This window comes from Aotus nancymaae, unplaced genomic scaffold, assembly GCF_030222135.1.
Source record: "Aotus nancymaae isolate 86718 unplaced genomic scaffold, 86718_ANA_hifiasm-v0.15.2.pri h1tg000067l, whole genome shotgun sequence".
Taxonomy (NCBI): Eukaryota; Metazoa; Chordata; class Mammalia; order Primates; family Aotidae; genus Aotus; species Aotus nancymaae.
Genome location: NW_026988482.1, coordinates 8,286,082 through 8,300,518, shown reverse-complemented (window position 1 = coordinate 8,300,518; position 14,437 = coordinate 8,286,082). Strand labels below are relative to the sequence as shown.

General features: G+C 43.1%; 1 protein-coding gene across 5 annotated transcripts in view; it reads right to left on the bottom strand.

Moving 5' to 3' along the window:
- The window catches only part of ST6GAL1 (ST6 beta-galactoside alpha-2,6-sialyltransferase 1), a 188,928-nt gene that overhangs the window by 64,331 nt on the left and 110,160 nt on the right, over positions 1 to 14,437 (bottom strand). The gene's annotated exons all lie outside the window — the stretch shown is intronic.

Genomic DNA, 14,437 nt, shown 5'->3' with positions numbered 1-14,437 from the left:
ACGAATTTCTCTTAACAGATTTGGAAATTCCTACTGCCTTTTATTTATGGAAACAATAAGGAACAGAAATCACTTGGATTTTCAACTTGGCTTGATTGCACTTATGGTATAAGGGGGAATTATGTGCCCGGTGGTGTGTGCATGATTTTGTCATCTGTCGAGCAAGAACAAAATGCTTCCTCTTAGGCTACTGTACACAATAAATGAGATCCTGGCCACAATGACCATAAGGATGTTGGTCTGAGAATTGGCAAAGATCTCAGGAAAAATCACTCGTGAATATCAACATTCTGACACACTGTGTCAACATTTTATAGATGAAGGAACCGCAGCTGGGAGAGGCCGGATGAACTGCCCAGGAATGTATGGCTATCATGCCAGTGCACTTCCTGCCCCACAACCCGAAAGCAAGTCCTCCAAACAGCTCCAACTCCTGCATGCTGACCAAGCACAGAATGTGACTTAGGAAGATGGAGACGGAAGAGGGAGACCCAAAGAAGGAAGAGGGCTGCCTCTGGGCTGTCCCCACTCCCCACACCCCACCCCAGTGCTGGCCTGGGAAAGGCAGAGCCGTGAACTTGCCTGTTTTGACCACATTGTCCAGGTCAATCAATTCAATCAAGAGGCTGGTAACTGGGAGCTCAGAACAGTGGGCTCAGAAAAAACTAAAGGGGACCAAGGACCAAGACCGAGAAGGGGAAAGACCCTCAGACAAGGCTCAGTTTGGAAAAATGGTGCTAAATTTCATTTGAACCAAGCCTTGGAGTCAGACAAATCTAGATGTGGACCCCAGCTTTATTATTAATCAGCCTGCAATTTTGGGCAAATTACAAAACAGTTGGGGTCTCAGTTTCCTCATCTGTAAAATGTGTATACAACCACCTGCTTCACAGGACTGCAGTGAGGGTTAGAAGTAAGGACTGTGCAGTGCCTGGCACATGCCAGGTGCTTAATAAATGGGAGCTGGTAAACCTAGGCCTGGCAGGAAGCAGGGGAGGAAGGACAGAAGGCTGGGGCCCGGCTTGACTGCTGTTGGCTATAGAAGGTCTTCATTTTCAAGGATGAGATGAAATTTCTGGGAGTGTCATGAATCGGTATTTACCTTTGGCTAGACACGTGACCTTGATGTTCATCTCAACAAAACCAATATTTGCAGCTGGGTGCGGTGGCTCATGCCTATAATCCCAGCACTTTGGGAGGCCAAGGAGGGTGGATCACCTGAGGTCGGGAGTTAGAGACCAGCCTGGCCAACATGGTGAAACCCGTCTCTACTAAAAATACAAAAATTAGCCAGGTGTGGTGGCGCATGCCTGTTGTCCTAGCTACTCAGGAGGCTGAGGCACGAGAATCACTTGAACCCGGGAGGTGGAGGTTACAGTGAGCTGAGATTGCACCACTGCACTCCAGGCTGAGAGACTCTGTCTCAAAAACAAAAACAAACACAAAACAAAACAATATTTACCCCTTTTAGTATTAACTATTTCAAACACTGCTCCACAGCAAAGAGAATAGGAATGTGGGACCTTCATGGGAGGTAGGGTCAAGGAGTTCTCACTGTGAAGACTGAACTAATAGAAAAAGCCTGAAACTGGGGCACAGATGTGAGGTCCTCTGACTCTCCAACCAAATCACTGTGTGTCCTCAGAAAAGTCACTTATCCTCTCTGAGTCTCTGTTTCCTCACGTGAAAAAAAAAGGGCTTAATAGTCCATATTTCACAGAGTTGTGGCAAAGCGCAAGGAAGTAAGATGGGAGGAGCCTTTCAACTGCAGAGGAAATGTCTGTTATTTGAAGTCTCCTTAGACAGTGCAGTTACTTCGTCACTTCTATAGAGCCATCAGAAATAGGCTTATATATTAAGTACGCTGCCATTTTAAAGAAGAAAAAGGAACAGTGTTCGAGAAACACTTAAGACACAAAAGATCTCCTCCAATTATGAACTGAAGTCATTGTAACTGGTACAGAATCATTTCTGTGTGATCATCAAGATGAAAACCCAACATTGTTAAATTCTCCCCAAGCCCTTCCACCTTACCCCTGCCAGCCCTCTGCAACCCCCACCTGGTGGAGAAGATTTGCTTTCATTTCCACAGAGCAGGCGCTCACTGCCCGAAACAGGAAACGCTGGTCAACATGACTCCTCACAATGAAGCCTGCTGACTTCTCTGGATTTTCCCTCCATTTGGAAAATAGGTCAAATTCACTGCACCTCCCACTCTCATGCTTAGACCTCTTGCACTGAAATGTGCTCAGGGAAGAAAATGCGAGATCAGTGAGATGGTCTCAGAGAGAAACCATGGGCAGGCTGGCAGCCCTACAGCCTGGCACCCCTACAGCCTGGCACCCAGTCTTGATTTCAGGAGAAGTGCCTCTGTGCCCAATCAGCAGCACCCTTGCTCATGGCTGAGAGTGTGTGGTAGGGTTTTCTGGCCTCATCTGTGAGCCTGGGACCAGGAGGACTACTTGCTTGGGGTTCAAATAACCTAAAAAGTGCACACTTTTCTCCCACCAATCAAAATGCAGTAAATACAGGCCAGGCGCAGTGGCTCAAGCCTGTAATTTCAGCACTTTGGGATGCCAAGGTCGGCGGATCACTTGAGGTCAGGAGTTCGAGACCAGCCTGACCAACATGGTGAAACCCCATCTCTACTAAAAATACAAAAATTAGCTGGCTGTCATGGTGGGCACCTGTAATCCCAGCTGTTTGGGAGGCTGAGGTATGAGAATCACTTGAACCCAGGAGGCGGAGGTTGCAGTGAGCCAAGATCGCACCACTTCACTCCAGCCTGGGCAACAGAGTGAGACCCTGTCTCAAAAAAAAAAACAAAAAAGAATGCAGTAAATACAGACAAAACACTATTGCTTCTCTCATGGCCTGTGAGCAGACAGGTTATTGAGAGCCACAGTTCCCTTTTCTGTTTTGGCTGCTCTCAACCTTCTGAAAGAGGTGGCATGTGAGTAGCAAGAGCATGTCTAACATAGAGGACCTGACCCTGGGCAAAGAGTGAGTGGGGAGGAAGATGAGAGGCCTGGGGAAAGGGCAATCAATTGAGGCAGAGACCATAGCTTGGCTAGGCTGCCCTGGAAAGAGAGCGTTCCAGGTCTGAATCCTGCTCCGGAGAGTAAGATGAGACAGTGTCGAACAAACCCTCCTGAAATTCAACCCAGTCCTCTGAATCAAGTACTGCAAGGTGCATTTCACTGAATCAAATAAACACCATTAGCAATTTGAATTAGTTCCCTAAGATCACCCAATCGCCTCAGATGAATTTCCTGGCCTGTGATGGCTGCCTTGATGCCCAGTAGGGAATGAAAGACTGCAGAGCCGGGAGGCTGGAAGAATCAAAGGTAAAGAAGCAATGCCTAGGGTACCAGCAGCAATTCCTGCAAGGGGCCTTCCGTGTATGAAGGAACCAGCTCTGAGCTCCTTGTCACCTCTGCAAAAAACAGCAGGAGGCTGTTTCACATCCTGAGCCTCAGCTTCCCAAGAACAACAAAAGCTATCATTTTCAGATTGACCATTGTGCTGCAGGCATTTTCTCTATAAATGTCTATTACTTCACAGTTCAATTGACTTTTTAACAAAACAGGAAAATGCTCACAATGTAATGTGAATAAATAAAGAATATTATAAAACTATATACTGTATAATCTTAGTTGAAAGAAAAAAGGGAGGAAGAAAGGGGGAGGTAAGGAAGGAAAGAAGAAAAGGGAGGGAGGGTGGGCAATCTGACAAATGGTATCAAAGCATTAAAAACGTCCATCCTCTTTTAACTCAGTAATTCTATATCCAAAAAAGAAACAGTCGGAGGAGCTGCCAAAGACTATAGTTTCACTTCCGTCCATGCATAACCTGAAACAACCTCAAATCCCAACAAAAAGGAGTATTTAAATATGTTATGAAATGTCCACATGAAAGGAAGAAAATGTTTTTTCTCCCACTGTTTCAGAGAGAGAAAAACCAAAAGAGAGAGAGAGAGAAATGCTTATTCACAGAACAAAAAATGACTTGAAGGACATCAACCTAAATACTGCCAGTAGTTTGTAGTTCCCAGTGTCATGAGATTTATGTTTGTGTGTGTGTATTTTTTTTTTTTTTTTTGAGATGGAGTCTCACTCTCTCACCAGGCTGGAATGTAGTGGCACAATCTGAGCTCACTGCAACCTCCCACTCCCTGGTTCAAGCTACTGTCCTGTGTCAGCCTCCTGAGTAACTGAGATTACAAGTGCACATCACCACGCCCAGTTAATTTTTTTGTATTAGTAGAGACAGGGTTTCACCATGTTGGCCAGGATGGTCTCGATCTCCTGACATCATGATCCACCTGTCTCAGCCTCCCAAAGTGCTGGGAATACAGTGTGAGCCACCATACCCAGTGTGTGTGTGTGTATGTGTGTGTGCATTTTTATCAAGGGGAATATATTAGATATTTATTATTTCTCCTGCTCTTTTGATCCTCAAGATTTCACTTTTCCTCTAGTACAGCTTCCCTTCTGGCTGAAAAACTTCCATTAATATTTCTTTAAGAGCAGGTCTCCTGGAAATGAAGTCTCTTGGTATTCCATTACCTGAAAATATGTTTATTTTGTTTTCATTCCCAAAGAATATTCTTTCTGGATATAAAATTCTGGTTTGACAGGTTTTTTTTCCCCTTCCAGTATTCTAAAGATGTAGTTTCACTGTCTTTGTCCTTGGCCACCATGGTTTTGAATGAGAAATCGACAATCATTTGAGTAGGTTTCTTTCTTTCTTTCTCTTTCTTTCTTTTCCTTCTTACTTTTTCTTTTCTTTCCTTCTTTCCTTTTCTTCTCTCTCTCTTTCTTGATTCCTTCCTTATGTATAACGTGTCTTTCATATTCTTAATATTTTTTTAATCCTGATTCCCAGAAGTTTTCTTATGAGGTGGCTGAGGAGTTGTGATTAAATGTATCCTGTTTGAAATTACTTAGCTTCTTCAATTTGTAAAGATATGTCTTTCTCTAAATTTGAAGCTATTTGAGCCATTCTTTCTTCAAATTGTTTTACTGCACCAATATTTTTCTTTATACCTTCTGAGATGGAACTCCGATAATGTGAATTTTCAGCCTATTGATATTATCCCACAGTACCATGAGATGCTTTTTATTTTTTCCAATTTTTTTGTTTCATAATGTATATTTCATAGCATATAATTTCTATTGATCTACCTTCAAGTTTACTGACTCTTTTCTCTGTTATCTTTATTCTGCCACTGAGCCCATATCATCTTTTCAGTTCTAAAATTTCTATCTGGTTATTCTGCAGTTTCTATTTCTTTGCTGAGAACTTCTATCTTTCCATTAATTTCAAGAGTGAAGAACGGTTATACCTACTTTAAGTTATTGTCTAATAATTTCACTATCTAAGTCATCTCAGTGTTAGTGCCTATCGATTGTCTTTTCCTTTGAGTGCTGTTTAGATTTTTCTGATTGTTTTGATATTGAGTAAATTTGAATTGTACCCTGGATTTTTTAATATTATGTTGTGAGACTCTGGATCCTGTTAAAAATCATCTGAAAAATGTTGATTTTTTTTTTATTTGTTTTACCAGGAAATTAACCCACTTAGGTTCCCACTGAAAGTACTGTCTCGCTTTTTATGAATGTTAGCTCCAGTATCAGATCAGTTTTCAAAGCTTTTGCTATGCCATTTGAGTCAATTTGTCACATGTTCCACTCAAGAGTTTGTCTGGGACTTGGGTGGTTGTTTTTGTTTGTTTGTTTTTTAGAGATAGAGTTTCACCATGTTGGCCAGGCTGGTCTCGAACTCCTGACCTCAGATGATTCACCCACCTTGGCCTCCCAAAGTGCTGGGATTACAGGCGTGAGCCACTGCGCCCAGCCAGTGGTTGTTAATATCATAGTTAGATTCTCAAAACCTCTTCTGTGCTTCCTGGGTCTGTTCCATGCATGCACACCTTGTAGTGTGCTCAAGACTTTTGTCAGTCCAATTAGTGGATCCTTTTTTCCAGCTCTCCCTTCTCAAGAATTTCCTCACACTCTCCAGCCACCAGTGATTCACACCCTCCCCTCCCCCTTCCCCGCCCCCTTCCCCTTCCCACTCCCTTCCCCTCCCTACCCGCTACCCCCAGCTGGAGAGCCAGAGTTATCTCGGAATCTTAGCTTTCCACATTGTTCTGCAATTCCATGTTTGGTGTGAGTCATTGTTCAAGTTTTGAACGCACTACCCAGTCTACATGCTATGACTTTTCAGAGTTCTCATGCGGTTTTTGCATTCTATCCAGTTCTTGTTGCAAACATTGGTAGAGATTGTGGCTGGATTATTTCACCTTGGCTGTACTAGCAACTCTTCCTCTTCAGCAATTTACTTCTCAAAATGTCACCCATGTCTCAAAGCTCCACTAAAATATTACTTTTTTCTAAAAAGCCATCCTTTTTGTCTCAGCTAGAAAACTTTCCTCTTCTTCTCATTAGGAAAGAAAGGGATTTGGCAATCTTGAGTATAAAACTTAGAGCCAAATTTTTTCATGACTGTCTTTTGTTTTTGTTTTTGTTTTTTAGACGGAGTCTCCCTCTGTCGCCCAGGCTGGCTGGAGTGCAGTGGTGCAATCTCAGCTCACTGAAACCTCCACCTCCTGGGTTCGAGCAATTCTCCCGCCTTAGCCTCCTGAGTAGCTGGGATTACAGGCGTGTACCACCACGCCTGGCTAATTTTTGTATTTTTAGAAGAGACAGGGTTTTGCCATATTGGCCAGGCTGGTCTCAAACTCCTGACCTCAGGTGATCCACCCACCTCGGCCTCCCAAAGCGCTGGGATTACAGGTGTAGACCACTCTTTATTTAAACATCTGAGTGTAACGAGATGACTGGAACGAAATCAAGCTTAATCAAGAAGCACAACGGTGGTTAAGAGAGTGGACTTTGGAGTCAGACTGCCAAAATCCCAGCCCTGCTAATTGCTAGATGTGTGACCTTAGCAAGTCACTTACTTCTTTATACCTCAGTTTCCTCATCTATGAAATAGGACTAATAATAAGACTTGCCACATGGAATTATTATGAAGATGAAGTGAGTTAATGGTTGTAAAGCACCTTTTCTAATGCCGCATTGTGACTATTATGAATCTCTCACAGGTTGCCACAACTTTACTCTACAGATGTGTGAAAGATGGGAAAGTTCTTCAAAGTTTATATCACAGACTACATTAAAAGAAGTTACAATCTCTTGCTCTATGGCCATTATCCACTATTAGCATAAACATATACCCATGTTTATGTAGTCTCTAAATCAGCTATGTCTGAAATCAGCTATCTTGACTCTCTCCGGCATGTCTAAACAGAACTGGGCAAGCTCCAAACCCTGGCGCATGCTATTCCTTATTTGGAAACCCTCCTGACCTTCTCCTGACTAGCTTCCTCTTTTTCCTTGTCTTCTTCCTCCTGTTCTTTCCTGTTATCTCTTCAGGAAATTTCCAAGTTTTTAGCCAATTGGGTCAAGCATAGAACGTGAGGTCCTGTTCCAGCCGATGGAAACTGGACACAGCAGCAGGGCGACTGCGTCAAGTTATAAATGTCCCTGTCTGCCTTGTTCAAGTGTGCTTTCATGGCAAGACTGCTGGCGAGTTGCACCCTTCCTGCAGGAAGTAAACTAGCCTTGCTGAGTGATCCATTGTCTCGGTGTGGATTCTTCCTGATGTTATAAACCCGATTCCAACAGATGAGAGAACTCTAAGCAGGAAAAAGGGGAAAGGAGCAGACAGGGAATTGGCTCTATTTCCACCTCTTCCTATATCCTGAAAGTGACCATAATTTTTGTTTTGATAAATACTTGAAAAGGCCCAACTTGTGCTCTGTGTGGATCTGAGAAGTCACGTGGCAGAGTGGAGGCATAATCATACGGGGTAGGTTAGAGCTGCTTCCACACTGGCTCTCCTTTGGGTCTAGGTTTTATGTTCTAAATCATGACCCCATAGGTAGACTGCTCTGCCTACACAGAGCTGACAGAATGATCTCTGTAAGAGGCAAATGGAACTGGGTCATTTCTCAGTTTACCCTCCGATGGTTCCGTGAAACAGAAGAAAATCTAAATTCCTTAGGCTGTCTGAGAAGACTTGAGATTTTGCTGCTGCTCCTGCTATCTGTAACCTCATTTCCTTCCACTCCCTAACAGCCTTCACATTCGAGTCATACTGAATTCAGGTTGGCCCATTCCATCTCTCCACCTCCCACGGGCACCACTTCCCCCATTCTCAAGGTCTAATATCCCTCCCCACCATCTTTCAAAGATGCGTATGTCTCCTCTTCCATGCAAATTACTCAAGGGCTTCTGTAGACTTTTCCAGACTCCCCAGGACCCTGTTGATCAGTCTTTCCCTCCCGCGTGCTCCCACAGCCCTCTGACCATCTTTCTAGTAGCACTTTCTGGTGTAATCAATTATGTTATGGGTCCCTCTCTCCCTCAATACACCAGTGTTTTTCAAAACATGTATTATTTTACATTAGTGAGTCTCAAAAACAATTTAGGGCACAGGGACCAGGTTTTTAAAAAGACAATAAACTAGATTTTTAAATATCGAAATTCATTGCATGTAATAAGAGAAAGTAGAGTTTCATGAAACTTTTTCTCTCAAATAAATCATTAGAAAGATAGATAACAGCCTGGGCGCAGTGGCTCATGCCTGTAATCCCATCACTTTGGGAGGCTGAGGTGGGTGGATCATAAGGTCAGGAGTTCAAGACCAGCCTGGCCAACTTGGTGAAACCCCATCTCTACTAAAAATAGAAAAATTAGCCGGGTGTGGTGGCACGCACCTGTAATCCCAGCTACTTGGAAGGTTGAGGCAGGAGAATCGCTCGAACCTGGGAGATAGAGGTTGCTGTGAGCTGAGATTGCTGACATAGTGCCATTGCACTCCAGCCTGGGCAACAGAATGAGACACCATCTCAAAAAAAAGATGGATAACAGATAATGAACCCCCAAAGACCCATGACCCAGTTTCCATATTATCAACTCACAGTCAATCTTGTTTTGTTTATACTCCACTCACACCTATATCCCTAGGTTTTGAAACAAATCCTGAACTCGTCATTTCATTCATAAATATTTCAATATGTAACCCTTAAAAAAACACCTAAAATAATAACTCCAATACCATAAAATGTACTTCTTATTGATGGTGGCAGTCATAAAAGTTTGTAAGACTTAGAAGCTCCTAGGGAGAGACGCCACCTCATTTATCTCTGCGTTTTCATGACCTGGCACTCAATGAGTGCTGAGTAACGAAAGGAAGAAGAGGAGAAAGGGAAAGGATAGAAGATAGAAAGGTTGTCAAAGGAAGAGGAAAGAAAGACTTTTTTTTCTCTTTTAGCTTTGAATCGTCTTGAAAGTATTTTTGCTGAATTTCTCTAAAGAAAAGAAACAAAATACCAATTTAGCTTCCTCATCAATAATCAATTCCTGAATAAATAAGGTCTCTGTAATTGTTGTTTTCTCTCTGGGATGTCACATAGATGGCATCTGGCCCTGGCTGGGAAAACACCCTTTTTTTTTTGAGATGGAATCTCGCTCTGTCACCCGGCTAGAGTGCAGTGTCGCAATCTCGGCTCACTGCAACCTCTGACTCCTAAGTTCAAGCGATTCTCTTGCCTCAGCCTCTTGAGTAGCTGGAATTACAGGTATGTGCCACCACATCCAGCTAATTTTTGTATTTTTAGTAGAGATGGGGTTTTACCATGTTGGCCAGGATGGTCTGGATCTCCTGACCTCATGATCCAGCCACCTTGGCCTCCCAAAGTGCTGAGATTACAGGTGTGAGCCACCGTGCCTGCCCAGGGCACCCTTTCTCAATAGCACAAAAGTGCTATATGGGCTTACAGGACACTGTGCTCGCTCCTGACTCTAGTGTATTACACATTGTTACCTGGGTCCACTCTGCTCCTTCTGCTGTCTTCTTCCCTTCCTCCTATAGTGCCTATGGAGGCTACAGGCAGGGATTCTTCATACAGCTGGGCCCCTGGAGGTGTGTTCTCAGTATTGGCTATAAAAAGCCATCTTTCCACAAAATAACTTTGGCAGCAGAAGCAGGACCTCTGTCTTGGGAAAAGTCCTGGGTTCTGGGGCTGGCTCTGCCACTTGCTAGTCATAGGACTTTTAGATAGTCTCCCTGTGTTAGTCTGTTCTTGCATTGCTATAAATACCTGAGACTGGGTAATTCATAGAGAAAAGAGATGTAATTTGCTCACAGTTGTGCAGGCTATACAAGCATGGTGCCAGCATCTGCTCACTTTCTGGGGAGACCTCAGGGAGCTTTTACTTATGGCAGAAGGTGAAGCAGAAGCAGGCACATGGCGAGAGGCAGTGGCAGGGGAGGTGCCACAGACTTTTAGACAACCAGATCTCATGAGAACTCACTGTGGTAAGGACAGCTCCAAGCCATGAGGGATCCACCCCCATGACCCAAACGCCTCCCAGGAGGCCCCACCGCCAACACTGGAGGTTACATTTCAACATGAGATTTGGTGGGGACATAGAGTCAAACCATATCTATCCCTCAGGCCACATTGCCTTGTATGAAAGTAGAAATAATAGCTCTTCTGTCTCTTTCTAAGAATCCTTATAAGGACCAAAGGAAAAAAAAATGTTTTGGCAACAATAAAGTAGCATAGAGATGTAAGGAATATTTTATTAATGATTTATGGTTATGTCCAGAATGGTCGTTCCTAAACTTCACTGCTGTCTGATGGATTTTCAATTACCCTTCTCCTAAAAATTCTGTATTATAATTCTTTAAAAGCATAATTTCAAGATTATTAAAAAATATATCATATACTATTTACAGTAGCAAAACATCAAATGCCAAGAAGCAAATTTAATTAAAGATAGGCAAGACTTTTCCCTGAAAACTACAAAACACTAGTGAGAGAAATAAAAGAAATCTAAATAAATGGGGAGCACAAACCACGTTTCTAAACTGAAAGATTCAACTTTGTTAATGTCACTTTTCCCCCAAACAGATTGTAATGGCTGATTTTATGTGTCAACTTGACTGTGCCACAGAGTACCCAGATAGTTAGTCAAACATTCTGGGTGTTTCAATGAGGTGGTTTTGGATCAAATTAGCATTGGAATCTGCAGGCTGAGTACAGCAGATCGCCTCCTGTCTAATGGTGGGCTGTATCCCATCAGTTAAAGGCCTGAATGCATTAAAACAGGCTGAGCCTCCCACAGCTAAGGGGGAACCCCTCCCGTCTGACTGCTTTGAGCTGGGGCATTGTTGTTGTGGTTGGTTGTTGTTGTGGTTGTTGTGGTTGTTGTTGCTTTGGTTTGGGTTTTTTTTTTCTCCTGCCTTTGGACTCAGACTGAAACATCAGCTTTTTCTAGGCCTTAAGGCTACTAGCATTTGCACCAGAACTAGGCCATTGGCTTTCTCTGGTTCTCAGGCCTTTGGACTCAGACTCGAACTGTGTTGGTTCTCCTGGGCCTCCAACCTGCCAACTGCAGATCTTGGTAATTTTCAGTTTCCATAATTGGATAAGCCATTGTTTTATTTCTCCTACTAATGTTTTATGGTCTTCAGTAAAACGTCTTGCCTATCTTTAATTAAATTTGCTTCTTGCATTGGATATTTTGCTACTGTAAATAATACATAAAATACATTTTCTAATAATTTGTGAACCTGTGCTTTTAAAGAATTATAATGCAGAATTTTTTTGGATGAGGGTAATTATGCACACACATATGCATGCTACTGATTCAGAATCATCTGAATCAAGGGCCATTTCAGAAGTCTTTCTGATGATATGCCCAGAGTTGAGATTTCACCCCGAAACAGGAACAGACACATCACAGAACTTTCCTAACCCCAAATCCTAGGCAAAGGTAATTAGCACAGATAGGAATTGGTGAGATGTTGGCAGAGAGAAACTGCTTAGGGGCAAGAAAGCCACAGTGAACCAACGCCTCCCAGCCAATGCCTCACAGAGTGCAAGGCCACGTAAAAAATGTGGGAAAGTCCTTGGCATTTTCCCGACGTGATGACTAGGTTCACTTTTTTTTTAGCCTCAGCAGATAATAGCACCTCTCTTCTTGTTTGGCTTTGCAGATCCATCTGTCTATTATACATACTTCTAGCATCACAGGAAGATTTTTACAAGTTCACTCAGCCAACAAACACCCATCACCTAACACCCTGCCTGAACATCTCAGCACTCCAAAAATGCCTCTGTCTCCAGAAAGAGGCAGGGAGGAGGACATGACAGCTGCAGAGTGGCTCACCGTTCGGAGGGCCTGGCATCCAGGCTGGGTGGTTCAGGGAAGCTGCCGGGGAGACACGTCTCAGCTCAGACAAGATGAGGGCATGTTGGACAGACTTGGAGGGGAATGAGCTGTGCTCCAGGGCCTCCTTGGTCATTTCTCTGCATTTCCTGAAGAATATATTTTTTACCTTATCATGTAGACGACTTTGATCTGTGTTGCCGAGCATAAAGGAACACTTGATAGCTTCCATAAACCTGACAGTTTCTTTTGATACTAAGTGTGGGAGGCAAATCACTAAACTAATAAGTATACGAAACATCATCCCTTCTTTGCAGAACTATGAGCTCATTCATCTCCAAAACAAAACTGTATTAAAAGTTTCAGACACATGAAAATGTTGATTTGCCTTCCATTTGTTTCATTATGTCCTTAAATCTAGAATGTGGACTTAAAAATACACCGTAAGAAAAACTGTGGTCAAATCTAAGAGCTAATTACAACACCAATGTAAGGCAACAAAGCTCTCTCTTTTGTAGAGTAGAAAATAAAGCCAAGAACATTGTTTGTTTGCTTTTCATTACATTTATAGAGGGCCCTTTATGTGCAGGACACCGTGTGAAATGGACTTTCTCACTTAAACCCCTAACATGCTGCTGAAGCAGGTGCCATATCGCATTTTACAGATGAAGCTGAAGTCCAGAACGGTCAGCCATTTGTCCAAAGTGGGCCTCTAGAAAGCACTGGAAGTGAGACCTAAACCCACATTTACAGCAGTTATTGAGTACTAATTATGTGCCAGGCACTGATCTTAGCACTTTTCAAGTATTAACAGATTTAATCCTCACTTCAACATTACAGGGAGACATTGCTGTCACCCCACTTTAGATAAAGAAATGAGGTAGAGAGAGGTAAAATAATGTGTCCAAAGTCACTCATCCCTCCAATTCAATGCCCGAGACAGATCAATGTGCAGCGGAGGGTCTGGAAGGGGACGTGCAGGCCACCCCTTTCCCTGGGCTGAGGACGTTTCAGAACTGAGTTCTACCCTGCTTCTGTGCCACTGTAGGAAGTTGAGGCCACACTTAGGGAAGCCATATGGCCAGTTTGAAACCTGTCAATCTTTGGGTTTGGATCTCACCGTTAATCTGCAAAGAAAAACTGTTTAAGCAACCTTCTCCCAAGGAAGGCATCTTTCTGCCAACTATGGCTTCACCTGTCACTCTGGTCAGTTACATGAGCAGTGTTCTAAGAAGCACCTAGGGAAGTACAACAAATACTTGGCCCATTTTTACTCCAGTTAAATTTAGCAAAACTTTGAGCAAATTTTCATACCCAATGCTGGTGATTTACAGCAAAACTATTGTGCTCATACCTCACTCATGGCTGGGAAAACAGAAGTGAAACCTTCAGAAAATACCTCAGAACAATCAACAGTAGTTCAAAAACAGAAAAGAAGCATAAGCATATGGTTGCCTACTGTAGCATCAAATGTAATGCTGAGAAATTTTGGAACAACCTAAATGTCTGGCCATAGGAACAAGCAAATTGTGATGGAGAAATCCAGGATTGCCTGTGAAGCCATTAACCCACGACATGCACTATAAAGATGAAAAACTATGTTCACGGTAACAGGAGAAACAAAATAAACTTTTTTCTTTTTTTGAGAGAGTCTCACTCTTGTTGCCCAGGCTAGAGTGCAATGGTGAAATCTCAGCTCACTGCAACCTCTGACTCCCTGGTTCATGCGATTCTCCTGCCTCAACCTCCTGAGTAGCTGGGATTACAGGCATGAGCCACCATGCCCACCTAATTTTTTTTTTTTTTTTTTTTTTTTTAGTAGGGATGGGATTTCACCACATTAGCCAGGCTGGTCTCGAACTCCTGACCTCAGGTGATCCGCCCACCTCGGCCTCCCAAAGTGCTGGGATTACAGGCGTGAGCCATCACACCTGGCCCAAAATAAACTTTTGATCAACACTAAAATTGTAATCCTATTAAAAGCTTGCTTTGCAAACAGACTATGATTACGAGGGACCATTGTCACGAGCGAACAGTACTGTGTCAGGATGCAGGATTTTTAAAATGTATCTTGGCTGGGCACCATGACTCATGCTGATAAATCCCAATACTTTGAAAGGCCAAGGCAGGAGGAATACTGGAGGTCATAAGTTCAAGACCAGTCTGGGCAACACACTCTATAACAA